The sequence below is a fragment of the Muscardinus avellanarius genome (assembly GCF_963383645.1).
Source record: "Muscardinus avellanarius genome assembly, chromosome: 2".
NCBI classification, from domain to species: domain Eukaryota; kingdom Metazoa; phylum Chordata; class Mammalia; order Rodentia; family Gliridae; genus Muscardinus; species Muscardinus avellanarius.
This window is the reverse complement of record NC_137787.1, coordinates 214,712-220,711: the sequence shown is the minus strand read 5'-3', so window position 1 is coordinate 220,711 and position 6,000 is coordinate 214,712.

Below are 6,000 nucleotides of genomic sequence, written 5' to 3'. Positions count from 1 at the left end.
CCAGGTCCTCATGTCCTCAGCTCCACCTCCGGAAGTTTCCATTCCAGAGGGTGCTTATGTGTCCGGGTTGCTCTAGATGAGCTGCTGCAAATTGCAAAATCATTAACTTGAGTTTTTCTCCTTTTTTCTTAGCTGAAATAAGAAAGAATTTTATCAGGCTTTCCCCTGTTTTTGTTTAGATTTGTCTTTAATCTTAACACAAGCAGAAAAGGCAACATATTCAAAACAGGCAAAGAGAAAAAACCCAGAGAGAGAAGGGAGATTAAAATTCCTACGTGTTAACCCTATAATGTCAGTGTAGAATCATCCTTTCCAACTGATTTAAATAGGATAGTATATGAGAAAGGCCCATAGCAGCTGGGCGTGGTGGCAAACGCTTGTAATCCTAGTTCTTGGGAGACTGACATAGGAGGATCACTGGTTCGAGGCTGGCCTCAGCAACTTAGTGAGACCCTGTTTCAGAATAAAAAATAAAATAGGGCTGGGGTGTAGCTCAGAGATAGAACACGCCTGGGTTTAATCACCAGCACCACACACACACTCCCACATATTTCCTCTCTCTCTCTCTCTCTCTCTCTCTCTCTCACTCTCTCTGCAGGGGGGATTTTCTTGGCATGCCTTAGAATTTGGGGATCCCATTTTGGTTTTTTCAGCTTCTAAGACCCAAGAAAATCCTGTAATCCCGGTCAGGGAATTTTGAAGATTTGGGCAGAGAGGTCTGCTTGATGACTGTCTCCCCTGCGTAGGACTTTTTTTTTTTTTTTTTTTAACCTCCGCCCTAGTTTGTCCAGCTTCCAACAGGTTTTCTACGCATTGCATAGAAATTGTCTTGTGCAGCCGTCATCAGTCAGAGATGAGATTCACTGACCTACGGTGCAGCTGCCCCAGCGGCTTTTAATCATCTGTCTTGAGCCTGCCATTTAGAATGTTTATTTCCAGGAAAATTTCAGGAATAAGTCAGGAGAAGAAAAGTTAGCCGCACATCACTTCTGAGATGGCTGCTCTGGCCTCCTGCTAGCCCGAGTGTCTGGGACTGTAGGCTCAGAGAGCGAAATCCTTTTTATTTCTTTTACTTTTACTTTTTTTTTGTGGTACTGGGGGTGGAACCCAGGGGCTTTCTACCTCCGGGCTATACTTCCAGACCTATTTTTATATTTTATTTGGGAAGAGGGTCTCACTCATTAAGTTGCTGAGAGCCTCATTAAGTAGCTGAGGTTGATGTTGAACCAGCGCGATCCTCCTGTCTCAGCCTCCCAAGTGCGGGGATTACAAGCATGCACCACCACGCCCAACCTACTTTTAATTTTTAATTTTTTATTATTTTTATGGTTACTGGGATGGAACCCAGGGGCATTCTATCTCCAAAATACACCCCAGCCCTTTTTAAAAATTTATTTTGAAACAGTCTTATTGAGTTGCAAAGGGCCTCACTAAGTGGCTGAGGCTGTCCATGAACTGTGATTCTCCTGTCTCAGCGTCCCAAATGCTGGGATTACAACGTGTGCCACCATGCCCAGCTAGCTAAATCCTTTTCTTTTTTTGTGTGTGTGGTACTGGGAATGGAACCCAGGGGCATTCTACCTCTGAGCGACACCCCCAGCCCTAGTTTTTATTCTTTATTTTGAAACAGAATCTCACTGAGTTGCAGAGGGCCTCACTAAGTAGCTGAGGCTGTCCACGAACCGTGATCCTCCTGTCTCAGCCTCTCAAATGCTGGGATGACAAGCGTGCCCACCACACCTGGCTTGGGGGCTCTGTTTCAAGGAAGCGCTGTGACTCCTGGACACTGGAGGGCCCTGGGTGCTGCCAGCCCAGCGAGATGGAGTCCTGACTGTGCACAGGGTCTGGCCGTGCAGTCTGGGTCTTCAGGATCTCTACGTTAATGCTACCTAGTTCATAGGTCACGTGTGGGGTGCTCCCATACCACAGGGCTCTAGTGATATCCCGCACAGTGGGTGATGCTGCCCACCCCGGGGTGGGGGAGGCACTCAAATGAAATGTGGGTACCTCCGACACAGCTTTGCCACCGCCCCTTTCTGTTTATTTACCCAGAGAAGGTACATTTCTTGGAGCACCGGGTCCGATTTTTTCTGAGAAGGGGGTGGTAAGTCAGATGTCTTTTGGAATCTCTGATAGTCTAAGGAAACCATGTCGTGGGAGCCAGCAACACTTGCGGGCATTAGTCGCCTTGACTCACAGTTCCTGAGATCCGTGGGCCTCTCATGTCTGGAGGAAAGCAGTCCTGGGGAGTGACGGGGGACGGTGTTCATGGCACTTCTTAGATGTTTTGTTTTGTTTTTGGTACTGAGGATTGAACTCAGGGGCATGCCACTTCTAAGCTATACCCCGAGCCCATTTTATTTGTATTTGTGTGTGTGTGTGTGTGTGTGTGTGTGTGTGTGTGTGTGTGTGTGGTATTGGGGCATTCTACCTCTGAGATATACCCCAGCTCTGTTTTTATTCTTTATTTTGAAAAAGGGTCATACTAAGTTGTGGAGGCCCTCAATAAGTAACTGAGGCTGGCTGTGAACCCACAATCCTCCTGTCTCAGCCTCCCAAGTATGGGGATTACAAGTGTGTACCATCATGCTTGGCTTATTTTTATTTTTTAAAATCTGAAATAGAGCCTGGTGTGGTGGCACACACCTGTAATCCCAGGATTTAGAGGGCTGAGACAGTAGAATTGCAGGTTTGTGGACAGCCTCAGCAAGTAGCAAGACCCTCATCAACCTAGTGAGACCCTATTTTAAAATAAAAACTACAACAGGGCTGGGGGTATAGCTTAGAGGTGAAATCTCCTGGGTTTAATCCCTAGTACCACACACACACACATACACAATTTTTTTTTTTTTTTTTTTTTGGTGGTACTGGGGTTCCTGGAAGCCCTTCTATCTCTGGGCTACACTCCCAGACCTATTTTATACTTTTTTTTAAATTTGGAAACAGGGTCTCTTAAACCAGCGCGGCTGGTTTAGAACCTGTGCGATCCTCCCATCTCCGCCTCCCAAGCGTGGGGATTACAAGCGTGTGCCACCATGCTCGGCCACAGCTTTTATTGCTAAGTTGCCTAGGCTGGCCTTGAACCTGCGGTCCTCTTGTCTCAGCCTCCCTAGTTTTGGTGTGTAGCACTACACCTAGCCAAGCTTCTTAAATTTAAAATTACAGGGTGGTGTGCGGCCCAGGTTTCTACTTATCCTTATTTCTTCTATCCAACTCAAAACCATACCCAGGTCCCCATACCTCAGAAGTGGCTGGGGACGCATCACACCAGAGGGCCTTGAGGAGGGTGGCGGGGGCCACAGTCCTCTGGAGCGCCTTTCACTGGCAGCAAGGGACCGAGACAGCAGGTGCTGGGGCTGGCAGAGGCCCTGGGTGGGGGACTAGTGCCGGGGAAGGGTTGCCCCTGACCCTGGGGACACAGAAAGCCAGGGTGGGGCGCGGGTCCCCTGGGGACATGGAGCTGCAACCTGGTGTGCTGGCCAAGGCTCTCGAGAGCAAGGGCTCAAGCGGGCCTCTGAGCAGCTGACCGCTGTGAGGTGTTGGAGGCCGGTCCTGCCCTGGGGCCATCCTCTTGGACACCCCCATGTTCTGTGCATCCCAGTGTGGGGCATCTTCCCAAGGGGGGCCCTTGCCTGGGCCGCGTGCTGCCCAGCGTGGGTGCTCCTGTGGTGCATCCCCAGCCCCTGTTCTGGGCCGTATGGATGCTGCGTGACAGGCTGAGCTTGTCCATGGTCCTGGCTCAGCCCTGGGATGTGGCCCGCTCCCAGCCTGTCACACACAGTGGGCTCAGTGTGCAAGGCCGCTACCCGGCCAGTGCTGCTGCCTCCCAAGGCAGCTAGCCACCCCTCCCAGCCTCCCCCATGCCCTCCCCACCCTGTGCCCTCAACCTGCAACTGGGTCCTGCTCCCCTCCCCCATGTCCTCACCCGATAACTGGCCTCTTTGGCCACCCACTTTCCCTGGGGGTCACAGGTAAGTCACCCCTTGCAGAGCTCCTAAGTGAGGGGTGGGCTATGTGTGCCCCAGGACCCTCTAGCTAGCGACCCCCATGGGTGCTCCTGATGGGAGAATTTCCTGCCCACACACAGATGCGATACCGGGCACCAGGGCCGATTTAGAGGGTGAAATGGATACAGATGTGGTGTGGGGCCCCACTCCTGCTGGCCTGCCTTTGTGCAGATGGAGACCTCTGCAGACAGGAGGAGACCCTCTATCAGACAGGAGACCCTCTATCAGACAGGAGACCCTCTATCAGACAGGAGACCCTCTATCAGACAGGAGGGGCTGCTACTCTCAGTCCCACCCTGGCCAGGGATCAGGGCGCTTGAGGATGGATTAGGGTACACCTGGAGGGCCAGGGCCCGGGATTCAGGGCAGAGGGCCTGTACTTCCCTTTAATGCCCTGTGGCAAGCAGACAGGCCCAGAGACTAAAGTGTGTGGCCTGAGGGGTGTGGGAGGTGACCTGGCTGGCCTGGGTGCTCCAGGGTGGAGCCTGAACAGAATCTCCCACTGAGCCTTGGAATCCCACCACCCCTTGTCCAGGTGCCCGAAGACCAGATTGTCTTGGAGGCCCTGTCTCCTCCCGGGCCTGTTTCCCCTCTGGGTCTCGATGCCCCAGAAAGGCTCTGCTGAGCAGGCAGGAGGGTACTACTTATGCAGGAATACAGCCACACCCCCGGGACCCCCAAAATTAGCCCCACGGAGCAGGGCTGGTGCCGGAGGCCCTGCTCTGCTCTTAGGACTGGGGCCTGCCCAAGACTGGGAGGAGAGCTGGGCCCTGGCCTAGGCAAGGGGCACTAATGGCAGCCCCACCCTTCTGCAGGCCTCTGTGCAACGAGAGACTGCTGGTCTCTGCAGCTTCTGTCTCCTGCTCTGTCCTCAGGCCGAGCCTGGGGAGTGGGCCTGGGCCCTTGCTTCTGCTGGCTGTGCTGATGCTAGCTCTGGTGGTCCTGGGCTCTGGGGAGCCAGCCAAGTGTTGAGAGAAAGTCTCCTTGTGCCTGAGCAGCCTGGAGGGGCACGTGGCTCCCGCACCTGCTTCCTGCTTAGGCACAATCGTCCTTTGAGTGTGAAGCCGGGGGCTTCCAGGAGACAGGAAGCTGCTCTGAGAAGCCCAAGATCTGGTGTGAGTGAGCAGAGGGAGAGCGTGTACTGCCCTGGGCAAGGGCCTTGCCCGGCTAGGCCTGGACTGAGGTGGGCAGAGGACCTCAGGAGCAGGGCTGGAGGGGCCACTTGTGTGCAGGACCACTGCTTACGTGAGTACTGTTCTTCACCCTTCTCCACCCTGGGCCCGGCTGTGAGTGTGCAAGGGGTCCCTGAGGTAGGTAGGGCTCTGGCTTCTGACCAGGCGTGATGCCAGCTTCCTGCTCTCTCCTCCCTTTAGTGCTCCAAGCTAGTTACCTCTGGGAGCCTGGCCATGGGCTGTGCGGGCAGCTGTGGGCTCTGTGGCCATGAGCTGTGTGGCTGGCTGTGTGGCTGTGGGCTGTGTGGCCGAGGGGCTATGTGGGCAGCCGTGGGCTCTGTGGCTGGCCACGAGCTCTGATTGCTCTGGTCCTGCAGGGACTTGCTCTTACTTGTCCACAGCTTCTTTCTGCTACCCTAAACCTGCTGTATAGACTCACCCCTGGTCTGCCTTCGTGCAAATCGGGTACAATCCCCGGCCCCTGCAAGTCTAGCCCACCCGGCCCTGCCCTCGGTAGCTCACTGGGAGGGAGCAAGTACTGGGTCGGGGCTGCTCCCTGAAAGCCACAAGTTCCCGTGGCCCTGAGGCCAGGTGGGATGCATGGGTGGGAGGAGGGCTCTGACCACAGGGGCCTGTCCACAGGGCAAGGTCTGCTGGGATTAGGAAGCCCAGGCATGGGGCTGTGGGGACGAGGGGCTGCAGGAGGGGCCTGCGTCCACCTTGCTCAGTGCAGGTCTTGTTCTGGCATGCTGACCACTCTGCTCGTCGGGCTCAGCTCCATAACTGCATCCCGGAAGCCCCCGGTCTCCCCAGTGAGTCCC